We start from the raw sequence: 14,440 nt of genomic DNA, 5'->3' as shown, positions 1-14,440 counted from the left end.
TGCTGCCGCCACTGCTGCCACTGCCGCTGTGCCTTCCAGGCACCCCCAACCGACCCTCTCTGAATCAAGAGAGGACCGCTGGAGAATGTGATGCGCTCATCCAAAAGTCAGGGGACTGTGACTTTCCAGCATGACATCATCCTGTTTACTCTCCCCATTGACACCTGAGATGTCTGTTTTCAGGACCCACCCAATACCTGGGAATGTCATTTCTTTTAATTGTTATTGATATTGAATTTCAAACTGTTGTAACCCACCCTGCGACCTGCTGGTGAAGAGCAGATGCTGATGTATTATTAACGTTAATATAATAATAATAATAATAATAATAATAATAATAATAAAAATAAAAATACACAAGGGGCTCCCAGAGAGCCAGCCTGATGCAGGATTCCAGATGAAGCCCAAGCTCTGCTGAAACTGGCATGCTCTAATTATAGGCTGGGTATTTTGGGATTGTCACTCACTTCTGCAGCTGTCAGTGGGGAGGAGGGGGGCTGGTAGAGCTTTCACCTTCCTTTCTGGGGAGAAACAACCCACACAAATCAGCCTTGATAAATGCACAGAAAATATAAGGGAGGGGATCCCCCTGCCTATTCCTGGGTGTGTCTTGAGGTTTTCAAGAGAGTTGTATAGTTTGGGGTTTAGCACTTCCCATTCCTGCAGTGGGGGACCCTTCTGTCTGCACTAATTGCCCCCACACACACTCCATTCCCTCCCGTTTGGCTGCACAGGCTGCAAGTCTGACTTCCTGCTACAGGGTGGGGGTGTCCCTTCCTCCCAGAGGGAGGCTCCGAGCAGCAGAAGTCATCCAGATGTGGATTAGCAGGGCATAACCTTCCAATCAGCCCCCACTTGAGCCAGGACGGGGGGGGGCAGAGAGATAGTCATCATAGCTCCTTTTTGCTTTTCCTGCTGCACTCCCTGGAGTTCAGAATCTTGGGAAGGACAGACAGAGTCTGAATTCTCCCTCCATGGAAAATTCAGGCATTTGACCTTGCAACTCGAATGGCATGGATGTTGCTTGCTGATGGCCCTTCAGAGAGTTTTGGAAAGACAGACATCTTAACGTAGAGGGGCGGCTGTGGATCTGGCGAGAGGGGAGGGCTGCTGGCTGCAACACAAGGGCTGCTTCTGCTTCTGGTGGGGTGAATGAGAGAATATCCAACTTGCAGGCATCTGAGTTGGCTCAATAGTTCACTGCAAACACACCCAAATCTCCCCAAAGTGAGTGGGGAGACAGGAAAAATCAGAGTCGGCTATGCCTGCGACAAATGATTCAGATAAACCACAGTTGAAAATTGTGTTGCTATTTTCCATTTCTGTTTAAGAAAGAGTTTTGTGCAAGCCAGAGGTTTATGCCAACAGAAATTGACCCAGTAAAAGGAATCCGCTTTATGATACGCTCGGTTTCTCCTAACAGATTGCAAGAGCTGAGCAATGGATTGTGTGCTAACTGCAAATAGGGATGAGTAAAAAATTTGATTCAGTTAGCATTTAAAACTGAATTTGCACTTTCCAAAACAACATGAGAATTAAAATACAGTCATCCTTTGAAATTCACACTTAAGGGAATTTCGCAATGCAGTTCTCCTGTATCAACAACGTCCTGATCACACAAAACCTTATTTATAAGAATGCATATATTAAGGGAAAATGTGTATAAAAATGCATATATTGGTGAAAATAACATATAAAAATGCATTATATTAGGATAAATTGCTTGTAAAAGATGTGTTGTACATTAGCCAAAACTGCATACAAAAGTGTATTTATTAGAAGTTTGCACTAAAATGCTGAAGAATTTTCATGAGGATTTTTTAAAAAAACATAAATTGCTGCAGGAATGTGTAGAACTGAATTTATGATTAGAAAAAGGAGAAACTGAGTGAATCGAAGTTGGCAGATAATTCCATCCCTAACTGCAAGCCACTTTGTGGTCCCCTAAAGCAGCCCAGAATGTGGGCCAGGAAGCTCTCCCAATGAGTGATGGAGGCAATGAAAGGCTTGACACCTGAGGCAGATGCAATGGCTGGGATGATTAGAGGATTTCTAGAGGCTACCTTGACAAGTCTTTGTCTGGCTCCTTCTGCCAAATAGCACAAATTGTGGTCTGAGGCCTCGCAAGCAGCTCTTCCTAGTGCGGCAGGAGGACATATCTCCTGGGATGAGGCACCTGCGAGTTGTCTTGTTGCTGCAACACACTTCGGTAGGCATCAGGTGGGCCAGGCATAACAGCACATCGTCCCCACCCACCCTGGCACACAGACTGACTCTGTGTGGCCGGCTTGCTGGCTGACGGTCACGGTACAGCAGGGAGAAATTCCCCAGAATACCTCCCCACAGCATTGACTCAACTATGCAGAAGTAGGATTTGGTACAACCTTTCCTGAACTGTATCACGTTGTGATACATACTGGGGAGTGACCATATGAATTAGGAAAAATAAACGTGCCCTCCTTGAGACAAAAAGCGAGGGTGGGCACGGAGAGTGACCCAATCAAAAATCCATTGAAATTGAAATGGAAGAAGGAAAACCTCCTTCCACAGAAGGATTTGGACTAAGACCCTCCTCAGCAACTGAAATCCATCAGGTGAATCTTACTAAGGACTTTTCCATGGTACCTGTGCCAGGGCAGTCCAACCGGCCTTCTGTGGGCAAATATCCCTGACATGCTGGCTTTACTCATGCAAGGAGCTTTTCTCCTGGTTGCATGTATTTCAAAGAGTCAAGCAGCTAAAATTATGCACCTGTAGTGTGCACAGCTCAAGTATTTCGTACCACATGCAAAAAGATAGCTTGTTTGAAGGGACCCATCTCAAAAAAGCTTACACACACACGCTTATCTGTCTCTGACATCCAGGCCTTTGGACCCTGGGGGTTGAGCCGCTTTCCTTTCTGGCGATGCAGGGAAGTGGAATGCTGGAACTCAACAGGTGACATGATCTAAAGTCTCTCCAGGGTCCCATGCATGAAGATGCCCCTGTGGAGCAGGGATCCAGCCTGATAATTCAGCCAGCAGAAGTTCAATCCATAATCCTGTCCTTGGAGGGGCTCTGGAAGAACAAAGAATCCACTCCCCCCCCCCAATTCCATGGCACAAAAAGAAACGCTAGCAGGGCGCTCCAGAGCATGGCTGCAGCTGCAACTCAACCACAGAAAGGACCCCAGAAAGAGAATGGAGAGAGAGAGAAAGAGAGAGGCAAGAGGAGGGGACACAAGGCAAAATTTATTTCTGTCAACCAGTGGCCTGTTTCCCTGATACCATTTCCTTGTATACAGATAACTCCTTATCTTAAATGACCATGTCTCTTTCAATTGTTACTTAACAGTCAGACCCATTTTCCTTACATGATACTATCACAGTAGGATGAAAAATGCATTACTGTAATCCCTCAGGATCTTCATATATCAATATCAAATAGTCTGAAATTGACCCATTATAAAAACCAGCCTTTCAAGTGGTCGTGGCAAGGAAACGTGGCAAGATGAATCCTGGCAGCAGTCACTGAAGCACCCCACCCCCCAACTTACCCCACTTGGCAAGCCAAGAGGTGTGGTGTGCTCACAACATCCACACTGACAGTGTTGGCACTGCTGGGCTGCTCCAGGGTGTGGCCAGACAGACCCTCCCTCTGGGCTGCAGGGGGTTTAGGGGTGGGCACAGCTACCAAATGGCAATTCCAAGAATTTGCTTGCATCTTCAGACTGGCACATGGGGCTGTAGATACAATACTCAGCCTCAGCATATTTTCTGCCTGTTCCTCCATCTTTCATCATCAGACAACGTTTTTCAGGCCACAAAAAGAGATCCTTCTCCTCCTCCGACTCCGTCCAGCCCTAGCATACCGCTACCCATGACTTAGGAGGAAGACTCCTCACCGGCTTAAGATGTCAAAGTGCATTTTGCAGAGTATGTACTGCCTTCAAGTCGATTCCAACTTATGGCGACCCTACGAACAGGGTTTTCATGAGGCTGAGAGGCAGTGACTGGCCCAAGGTCACCCATTGAGCTTCATGGCTATGTGGGGATTCAAACCCTGGTCTCCCAGGGCGTAGTCCAACACCTTAACCACTACACCACACTGGCTCTCATGCAGAGTATAGGACTCAAGGAGGAATCCGTGACTGGCAAGAGGGAACAATTTTTGGAACCAATGATGATTTTAATTTTTTTGCTAAAAAATAATAGGTGGTAGAAGTAGAACACCCGTTTGCCACAGGCCAATAGCTGTTTTGCCACATGTGGCAAGTGGCGACCATGTTGGACCCCAGGAGTCTGACACTTCCACCTCTCCATCCTAGCAAAGCAAAGGCCTGGTCCCAGGTCAAGGGCACATTCCACGCTAAGCAAAAGCACTCCAGGGCAGGCAGAGCAGGTCTGGCGAGGAGGAGCCCGGTGGGAAGGGGCCCCAAAGGGTGGAGGGTCGCATTCCGCTGTCAGGGTTAGGGTTCCCCACCCCTTGCATTAAGCATGTTTAACACACACACCTGCCTTTTGGCTGCCTCTCATGCTTCCCTTGCAATCACCTAGCAAAAGTAATGGAAACTGGAATGCACACTGACATTGCTTCAAGGGGTTTCTTTTCCCTTTTAAAGCTTGGCAGGTTTGCAAAATAAGGGTCTTGGTGTTTTTTGTACAGTTGTTGGCCTTGGAAATGCAGGGCGCCCAAGGAGGACGGGCGCTCCCAGCTTTCTCCCGCCGGCCCAGACTGGGCTCCTCCTGCCTCCTGCTCAGCTGGTGCCGCAGGCTGAGAGGGGCTTGAGGAACATCAGCCTAAAAGAGAGCTTTCAACAAGTATGGGAAAAGGTGGCAGGCGGCTGGGAGGTGCAGGGCGGGGGGGGGGGGATGATTGTAAATTCCACCTGGGGAATTTAACCATGAATACGCTTCACCTTTCCCGGAGTCTCCCGCCTGCCTCAGAGGATAACTGACCTTTGGAGAAAAATAATGAAAAGAAGAAATTCCTTGGAGAAAATCTTGTGGCCGGGCCTTGGTAATGAGATCTGCTCCCTTTATGTTTCCATGGCAACAGCAGTCATTTTATAATATGAAATACATGAATGAGACGAATGAGGCCACCTCCTCTTGCCAGAGCGAGCTGAGCCCCACACCTGCATCCAGCTGCCCCCACCCCAAGGGGCAGGACTCGGCTTGCATGCCTGGCCTTTGCTTGCAGGCCAGAGGTTAGACTCGCTGGGGTCGCCCAGCCCAGCCCAGCAGCCCTTTTGGGTGGATTCTGCATTCGGACACCAAATCTGATCCTCAGCAAGCATTCTGCTGCTCTTGTTCTGATCGTTTGTAGAAAAGACATTTCTAGCCCCCCATAGATGGCTGGAAAGGCGCTGTTCCCCCAGAGCAAAGCTGCTGTACCCATTCATTCTGTGAAGGCATGATGCTGCCACACTGGGCCAAATTTGGCTTTGCATGATTATAGTGCTAAGGGTAAAATTTGCATGGGGACGGGGGGGGGGAGTTGATGTTTATTACCTGGAAAGGCTCTCTGTGATTTTGGTTGCAAATAGACATTAATGTGAGGATTTGCTTTTCAAGAAGCAAAGTAGCAAACAAGGAAGGTTGGGGGCAGGAATGTGCCTTTTCGCAGCAACAAAACGTCCTCATTTGACTGCTGGAAAATGAGACAACAGAGGCAAGAGAACAAAAGACTTCTGGGCTCCCCACAGCCAGAGAGAAATGCCTCCCATCCCAAGGCTTCCTAGAAGAGCTCCAAGCAGCTTTTTCAATCTCCTGCTTCCTTCTTCTGAAAAGCAGCAGACATGGCTGTGTGGGCAGGCAGTCCAAGCACCCAAACCTGAAGAGACCTGCATCACCGCAAGGCTTACTCCCAGTATGTCAGGATTAGCATGTCCAAAACAGAGAGGGGCTGTCTCTTGCTCTACGCGCATTTCATAAGATGTGGCAACGTTCACGCATGTCATCCTGGGAGACTCTTTGCCACACCACCAGACGGAGGAATTTGCCAGGTCTCAAAGATTGCTGTGTGGCTGTTGAACCTGGAAGTCAAGGGTTTTCCAAGTCACCCGGTGTGTGTGGCCAAGACGAATGGGCAGCAAGGAACACCATCCTGACTGGTGCTGAGCAAATTTGCCAAGAACTGAAAAGCACTCTAGGGAGAGCCGGAGAGGAAGGCCAAAATGGCCACAACTGGACCGGGGAGGGGGGGCTCTTTAGGGCAGCCTCTCCCCAGTTGTCTCATCAATTAACTTTGGGTCAAATTAGAAGGGCTAGAAAAATGAGCTGTAAAGAGTGGGTTTGGGAGTGCAGGGCTGTAATAAGAAGCAGTATTGATTACCACCACGGAGGCTTTATAAATCATTCATGCTCTCTATCAATCTCCTGAGCCGAGCTCCCCAAAGCTGTTTGCTTCGGAGGAGGAATTAAAATTAAAACACTGAGCCCAGCAATCACAGCCAAGACACATATCCTGGGATCCAGGCATTATACCCAACATACCATCAGACCATACCCAGCCTGGATTGTCAGCCTCCTCTTGCCTAGTTGAAAAACTGGTGTGACGGACAAGCATCTGCATCTTGGTAGAGCCCAGTACAATAGCTGCCTGTTCACCTAAAATAAAATAGGGGGGGAGGCCTGGCCCCTTGCTCTTCTGGCAACTGCTCCCAGAGCAAAACCAGCAACTGTCTTGCCAAATACCTTGCTGCTGGTTGAGAGGTCCTTTCAAGACTGAATGTGGTTCCTTCTGCTTGCAAAGCAAGCGCTGCAGATCTTCCTTGCCTCAGCAAATGGGCTGCCTTTCTTTGGCACATGGTGCTGCTATCTCCCTAGCTCCAAAGACAGCTAACAGGGGCAGCCTCTGCTCTGAGAATAGGAAATGGACCTTTAGTGTGGCGGCACCGACCCTTGGAATTCCCTCCCCTTAAATATTAGGCAGGCGCCGTCTCTGTTATCTTTTCAGTGCCTTTTGAAGACTTTCCTCTTTCAACAAGCCTTTTAAGTTGAGACCTGTGCCAGTCTGCGTCTGTGTTGGAATTGCTTTTTAAGATGTTTTTTAAAAAACAATATGTTTTTAACCCTTTTTAAAAGATGTTTTTAAAACTTTTAAAAAAATGTTTTTAAAGTTGTTTTGTTTTGGTGTATTTTAAGGTCTGTTTTTATTATGTTTTGATGTGTTTTTAGCGCTTTTGTTTGCCGCCCTGGGCTCCTGCTGGGAGGAAGGGCGAGATATAAATTGAAGAATAAATAAACAAATAAATAGCTCCCCCAGGCACAGGTGTAGCTCAGCTGGGCCATGGCAGCTCCACCAGAGTCCTGTTTCTCTGTGAGCTAAAGGAGCTCTGCTGATGGGCTTTGCCATGCACTGGCTACTTCAGGAAGGCAATCTGCAGGCCAGGCAATGCCCCCAGCAGTCGCAGTGGTGGCTGGCAACATAGTGAATGATTGATTTTGACTTGGTGGGGCTGCAGTTTTTAACCTTGCTGTTTTCATCACAATAGGAATTGTACAGCACTTGGAAAAGTGTGCAATTAACATGTGGAGAGTGCCACTGTTCTCTGCACATCTGTGGACAATGGAAGAGCTTCTGTGTAAGAGGGCCAAGTATGATTTTCAGACAAGATCAACTCCACCCCTCTTATTTTGAAATTAAGCCATAATTCAAGGCATAAGTTTTCAAATTAATATATTACTTACACCTACACATCTATTGCCAAAAAACTAAACACACGCATACAAAAAATCTACCATTTAAAATGTGAGGAGTGGTTGCTTCCAGTTGCACGCAGTTTTCCTCCCCAAAAATATTAATTTAACTTTTTACTATCTAACACATTTCCCCCTCTAAATTAAAAGAACAAAATATTCTAATCAATAGACAAAAAATTGTTCCATTGTCCCAGGGCACATCAGAGCACAGCAGAACATATTTGCCATGCATGGCTCAGTCCTGAAAATGTGAAGTAATAATCTCTGTTTATAAACGGAGTACATCACACCAGACTAATAATAAATCTCTGCTATGTCTCAAATTAGGGAGAATATCTTCCAGATTTCGGGAAGGCTGTAGATTCCCATCCAGAGTCCAGAAAGGCATGCAGCCTAATCTTTTCATTTTAGAAGTTACTGACAAAACTCACAAAGAAGCAAGCTAGAAATGATAGCACCATGCATTTTCCTCTGCATTCAAGATATTCTGAACTTACACTAAGCAAGGAGTTTATTGGAAGCAGATCCACATACTTTTTCTATAAATACTCTGGAAAACACTCTGGAATTGCAAATAGCTCGCCTCAACCTACTCTGTTCCACCCAATTTTTAATAATGCAGTGAAATGATCAATATTTATTTTATTTATTTATTATTTAATTTGTATCCCACCCTTCCAGGAGCCCAGGGCAGCAAACAAAAAAAACACTTTAAAACATCATAAAAACAGATCTTAAAATATATTAAAACATAACAGTGTTAAAAACATTTTAAAAAAACTTTAAAAAAGGGTTTAAAACATTATTAAAAAAACGTATTAAGCAATTCTAACACAGACATAGACTGGAATAGGTCTCAACCTAAAAGGCTTGTTGAAAGAGGAGTTTGTTGCAACACATACCCAAGACATCCACTGTTTCTCCCAATTCACAAAAATAAATACAAAATGATTAAGTAAAAAGCTGATATTTATTGTAGAAAGAGACTCACTGTTCTCTGCTTGCTCGCTCGCGCTCTCACAAGGACACAAAAATATTAAAGAGCTCCTCAAAGTAGGAAACATTCCCTGTTGCTTCCCTAGTTACACATGAAAAGAGCTAGTCTTCAGAGAAATAGCTCTGAGCATGCTCAGAACCAGCCTAAGGCTGCTACTTAGGGCTGTTCTTGAAGCGGACCTAATTCAGGCCTAACTCCTCCCTAATGTGCTGTTACTGGCTGTGCTGGATAAGCCTTGTAACCACAGATGGAGGAAGAGCCTCCCTAGCAGAGCTGGCAAGTAGGCAGCCCAGGAAGGGACCTCTTTGCCATAGCTACGCTTTTGGATTAGTATTGGCTGAGTGGTACAGAGAGCTGATTGGCCAGAGAACCAGAAGGCAATTGGCCAGAAAACAGATTGACAGAAATGCCTTCACAAGCCTCTGTAAATCCAAGAAATTACCAAATGTGTGTGGAACAGGAAAGAGCGTGCCGCTTTCAGATTGGGGTTTTTTTTTTTTTTAATTGCTTGAGATTCTCCTTGGGAGGGCTGTGCCTCCTTTGCTTCTGAGAGAGGAAGGAGAGAGCCAAAAGGATGTGGGCTGGCATGATGGCTGTTGCCTCCAGTGGGAGGGGGCTGCTATGGAAACGGCAGACAATGGCTTTGCAAATGGAGAGGTCTGCTGGCAGTGAGGATCCCCCACCCCGCCCCACATCTCCAAGACAGGAAAGTTCCTGGCCCCAGTGAGCTGATCCTGGCGTGTCCCTCTGAATGACTTTTGGTGTGTCAAAAGGGGCCTTGCCCCACCACATGCATTTCTCTTCCCACCTGCTGCCATGCCCTGTGGGTCAAGGCCCTGCCCTTTGGCTGACGTGCGCCCCTACACCTCACCTGCCTGGCACTGTCGGAAGATGAAATGACAGCAAGCACAAGGGCTCCTCTGCCCGCTGCATCTGCAGCTTCAGTCACCTGGCATAAGAGGAGATAATGGCTTCATTGCTGTCAATTCGCCCCACTGCAAAACATAAGCTGCCACAATTCTGCTCATCCCCCCCAGCCCCCCAGCTGACATCATTCCAGGTTAGCTCAGAAATCAGTGTGATTTAAGCCTCCAGCACCTGGGCAGCAGCCTAGATATTGCCAACTAATTTGTATAGAACTAACACCAAACACCCTTAATTAATAGCCAACTAATTAGAAGCTATTGACTCAAAGGCAAGCCACACCGTTCATTTCTTAATGAAAAGAGGTCAGAGCAATGTGGTTACAGTCCGGCAGAGCGGGAATGTGCGGCAAGCCCACCTTTAACATTTGTCTTGCTTTTTGTAAGGGAGGCAGAGTGGGCCAGAATGACAATCCCCCCCCAAGTCTCCTCTGGGGCACAGTCAGGAAATAAAGGCCTGATCCACTCCACACACAGCCATGTGCTCTTCACACAGACACCCTAAACATACAAGCTTGCTTGCACACCCTATAGAGAGCTCTCCAGGAAGAATTATTCTTCACAATGACTGTCACAGGTGGCAGCTGCATAAACAGCCCCCAAGAGCCCAATCTCCATCATGGAGTTTTGATTTCTCATTCTGGGCTTCCCCCCCCCCAGCCTACCCATTTTCCTCATTCAGGGCTGCATCCCCAAGTCATCCACTGGGGGGGGGGAGCGAGATGCAGGTCTCCGCAGTGAAGCAAAGATAAGATCCTGTTCCAAGAAGGCAAGGCTGAGAACATCATATGGATTATTCCCAAGGGGTAGATTAATTGTGCTGCTAAGTATGCTACAGAATTGGGCCCAGACCAAACTGCTGTGGCTTTTAATGGCCATAATTATGTGGTGGTTTTATTGTTTTTAATTTAACGGTTACTCCTGCATTGTGGGTTGCTGTTGCTAGTTTTAAATGTATTTACCACCCAGAGTTTTCTGGCAGATGGGTGAGAAATAAATGGCAGAAATAAATATCTAGTATCTTCCAGGGTGAACTTGTTCCGGCACTCATTAAAATCCCCAGCAACTCTGAGCTGTTGCCACAGAGCAGTGACGCAAAGGCTCCTGCGCCCCCATGTTTCCAGAGGGAGGAGGGCTCCTCAGACCCTGCTGGTGGCCGCAGGAGAGAGCCTGTGGGGCCCAAACAGGGTTCAGCTCCAGCACCCATAGTGTCAAACTATCTGTGATGGGGAAGCCCATTTCTTTGTTCCCACATCTGCCTCACTCCTATAAAAAGGGGAGATGGAGGCCTCTCTTTTTTCTGTTTTCTTTAAACAAAACTAAGTGTGTGGAGGAGGGCAGCTGAACCCACTTTCCCTCCCTGCCCTCCATTGCTTCAGGCCCTTCTCTTCCTGTTGGAGAGGAGCAAAGGGGGCAACAGCCCAGGGGGAGGTCCAGAAGAGACCGATTTCAGTCTGTGGAGGGCGCAGGTTGACAGTGTTGCCTGGGAAGGCCACGCTTTGATGGCTTCCGCCTCCTTGCCCGGATGGAAAACCCAGCCCAGGTAGAGCCATTAATCCCTGATGCTCTCTAAGCCAATCTGCTTGGCACCTTTCTTTTGAGAAGACCACACTTCCCTTTTGCTACAGGCCCCAACAAGCAGCCAAGAGCTTCAGCACCCTTGATTCTGGCACAAGAAAGGAGCAGCACTTACTTCCCATCAGCCCCAGCCAGCATGGCGCTGGCTGGGGCTGATGGGAGTTGTAGTTCAAAAAAGTAACTTTTCCAAGCTCTGACTGCTTGCAAGTGCACCGGGCAGTTGTTTAAAGACGCATTTGGGGATTTGGGCCAGGAAATAAAGTTGCTACAACAAGCTCCTATCATTGGAAACAACAGCAGTGCAGAGACATCCCGGAAGGCAAATGCCAAACCAGGCACTCTCAGCACCGTCCTCTTGGCCAAGCCAGGCGGGTTTTGCTGAGGTGAGGCTGCCTCCCTCCCTCCCTCCACCCCCAACAGACTGCGTGGGCTTGAAGGGGGCTCTTGCCCAACCAGAGGAGATTTATTTGGGGTTTCACACCGTTGAAACAAACCTTGCTTTCACTCCTTGAGTTCCTTCTCCTCCCCCTCAGCCTTTGGACACAACTGTGTGCAGCTATTTCAACAAGGAGTCCAAGGCGATGAGGCAACTCTTTCCATCCACCTCGATGCAAAAAAGGCCTTTTACAGCTTCCAGAAAGTGGAGGCTTGCCAGACTGAAGGAGAGCATCAAGCTGTCCCTTGGCAGCAGGGCTTGGATTTCTGGGCAGGTCACCCACCCCCCACCCCATTTCCATCCCAGCTCACGCAACTCAGGCTGTGCCATCACTGGCTCATGGCTCCGGTTAGAACCAGACTGTCTGGAACAACAAACATTTTTTCACAATTACTTCAGTTACAGAAACAACATTGTGGCCTCTGCAAGAGATGCATGACTTGGTGGTTATCTTCTGCTGCTGCATCAACTACAGTAGGGCCCCACTCATATGGCGGGTTAAGTTCTGCACCCCTGCTGTAAAGCAGAACCCGTTTAATAGAATGGCGCACGATGCCCGAAAACTGCCGTAAAAGAAGAAGTGCCATATGAGTGGGGCTTTAGTCTAATTGCATCTAATTGAGACCGCTGTATTAGCAAAGCGCTGTAAAGCGGGGCCCTACTGCATGTCACACTGACACAGGACATTAGAACATTTTGCATGTTCTAATTTGTGGGCACACAGAAATGTCACACCCACTGAAGCCTAAGTGTGAGAGACTACAACCCCAGAGGCCAGCGTGCAAAAGCTGGCAATTTATTTGATTTATTTATAAAAATATTTGTATACTGCTATTCATTAAAAAAAAAGTGATTTACAACAATCACACACACGCCATATAAAATCAGAAATCATTGACTAACTATTGCAGAAAAGTGTCTTCTCAGTTGCCTGCCCAAGCCTGGTGACACACAGAAGTTTTCGCAGGCCTTTAAGAATCAGAATAGAAGGTGCCTGCTGAATCTCTGTTGGCGGAGCACTCCACAGGACTGGGCCAATGGCGCTGAAGGGTCGATTTTGTGTCGATGTTAAATGAGCCTCACCAGCTCAGGGGACGACCAAAGCCACTCCTACAGACGATGTCAGTGATGGAGCTGGGATATAAGGGTTCATTCAGGCGGCCCTTAAGGTACCCAAAGTTGTTCAGGGCTTTGTAAATTAATACAAGAACCTTGGACCTGGCTCAGAAGTTGATGGGCAGCCAGGGCAGATGTTTTAACAGTGCTGTCACATGTTGTCGGCAATGTGCCCCCATCAGCAGTCTGGCCGCCGCATTCTACACCAGCTGGAGCTTCTGAACCTGGTCCAAGGGCAGCCCCACATAGAGCTCATTGTAGTAATCCAGTTTTGAGGTTACCAATACATGGACTACAGTGGTCAGTCTATCCCTCTCCAGGAACAGCTGCAGCTGATGAACCAGACAAAGCAGGTAAAAGGCACTCCTAGCCACAGAGGATACTTGGGCCTCTAGGGACAGAGATGTATCCAGGAGTACCCATAGGCTATGGATCTGATCCTTCAGAGGGAGTGCAACCCCATTCAGAACATATAACTTGCCTCTCTTCTGGACATGGGAACCAACTACCCAAAGAGCCTCAATTTTTCCAGGATTCAAGCACGGTTCATTGGCTCTCCTCCAGTCCACCACTGCATTCAGGCACCGATCCAGAGCTTTCACAGCCTCTCCTGATTCAGATGGACTGGAGAGATACAGCTGCATGTCATCGGCATACTGATGACAGCTTGCTCCAGAACTCCTAATGACCACTCCCGATGGCTTCATATGATGTTAAATAGCACTGGGGAAAGGTCAGTACCCTTCAGAACCCCATAGTGCAAGTGCCAGGGGGCCAAGGAGTACTCACCCAGTGGTACTCTCTGAATGCGGTCCTGAAAGTAAGAACAGAGCCCCTGTTGGTGGTTCTGGTGCCCCTGATGCCCATCCCACTGAGTCAGTCCGGGAGGTAACAGATACCATGGTATCAAAAGCTGCTGACAGATTGAGCAGAAGTAACAGGAGTGCACTCCCCTGTCTCTCTCATGATAAAGGTTATCCATCAGGGCGACCAAAGCTGATTCAGTTGTGAAACCAGGTCCAAATCCAGATTGTGATGGATCTAGATAATCATTCCTATCCAGGAATGCCTGCAGTTGCTCCACAACAACCCTCTCCACCACGTTTGACAAGAAAGGGATCTTGGTGACTGGTCTAAAGTTATTACATTCCATTGGGTCCAGAATGGACTTTTTAAGAAGTGGGTGCACCACTTTAAGGGCAGCAGGCAACACTCTACCATGCAAAGTATGTTGCCAGTCGCCCTGGAGACTTGGCCAAAGAGACACACTGCTGCTGTGCTGCTGCCAAGAACCAGAGTCACCCCACTCTGGCTGCCTTTAATAAGCCAGGATGAGCAAGGATCTAATGAGCAGGTGGTTGGGCAAGTCACTGCAAGCATCCTGTCCACATCATCAGGCTGCATTAACTGGGACTGATCCCACCACACTGGGTCCAACATTGCGTTGGACACCTTGACTGGTGCTGCCACAATAGCAGTGTCTAAATCGCTGTGGAGCCAGGTGACTTTATTATCACAGTGTTTAGCCAGCTGGTTACAGTTAGGCAACATGTGCTCCAGAGGTCTGTCCCCCTGGTCAGGAGTGCCCAACCTCCAGATTACACAGAACAACTCCAGATGGCTCCTCAAGGATGCAAAGTAAGATCTCTTTGCTGCCCTCACAGCCACATGGCAGGCCTGGTGGTGAGCCTGAACATGTCCACTT

This window comes from Rhineura floridana, chromosome 19 (assembly GCF_030035675.1).
Source record: "Rhineura floridana isolate rRhiFlo1 chromosome 19, rRhiFlo1.hap2, whole genome shotgun sequence".
NCBI lineage: Eukaryota > Metazoa > Chordata > Lepidosauria > Squamata > Rhineuridae > Rhineura > Rhineura floridana.
The sequence above is the reverse complement of the archived record's forward strand: the minus strand, read 5'-3'. Positions refer to the sequence as shown.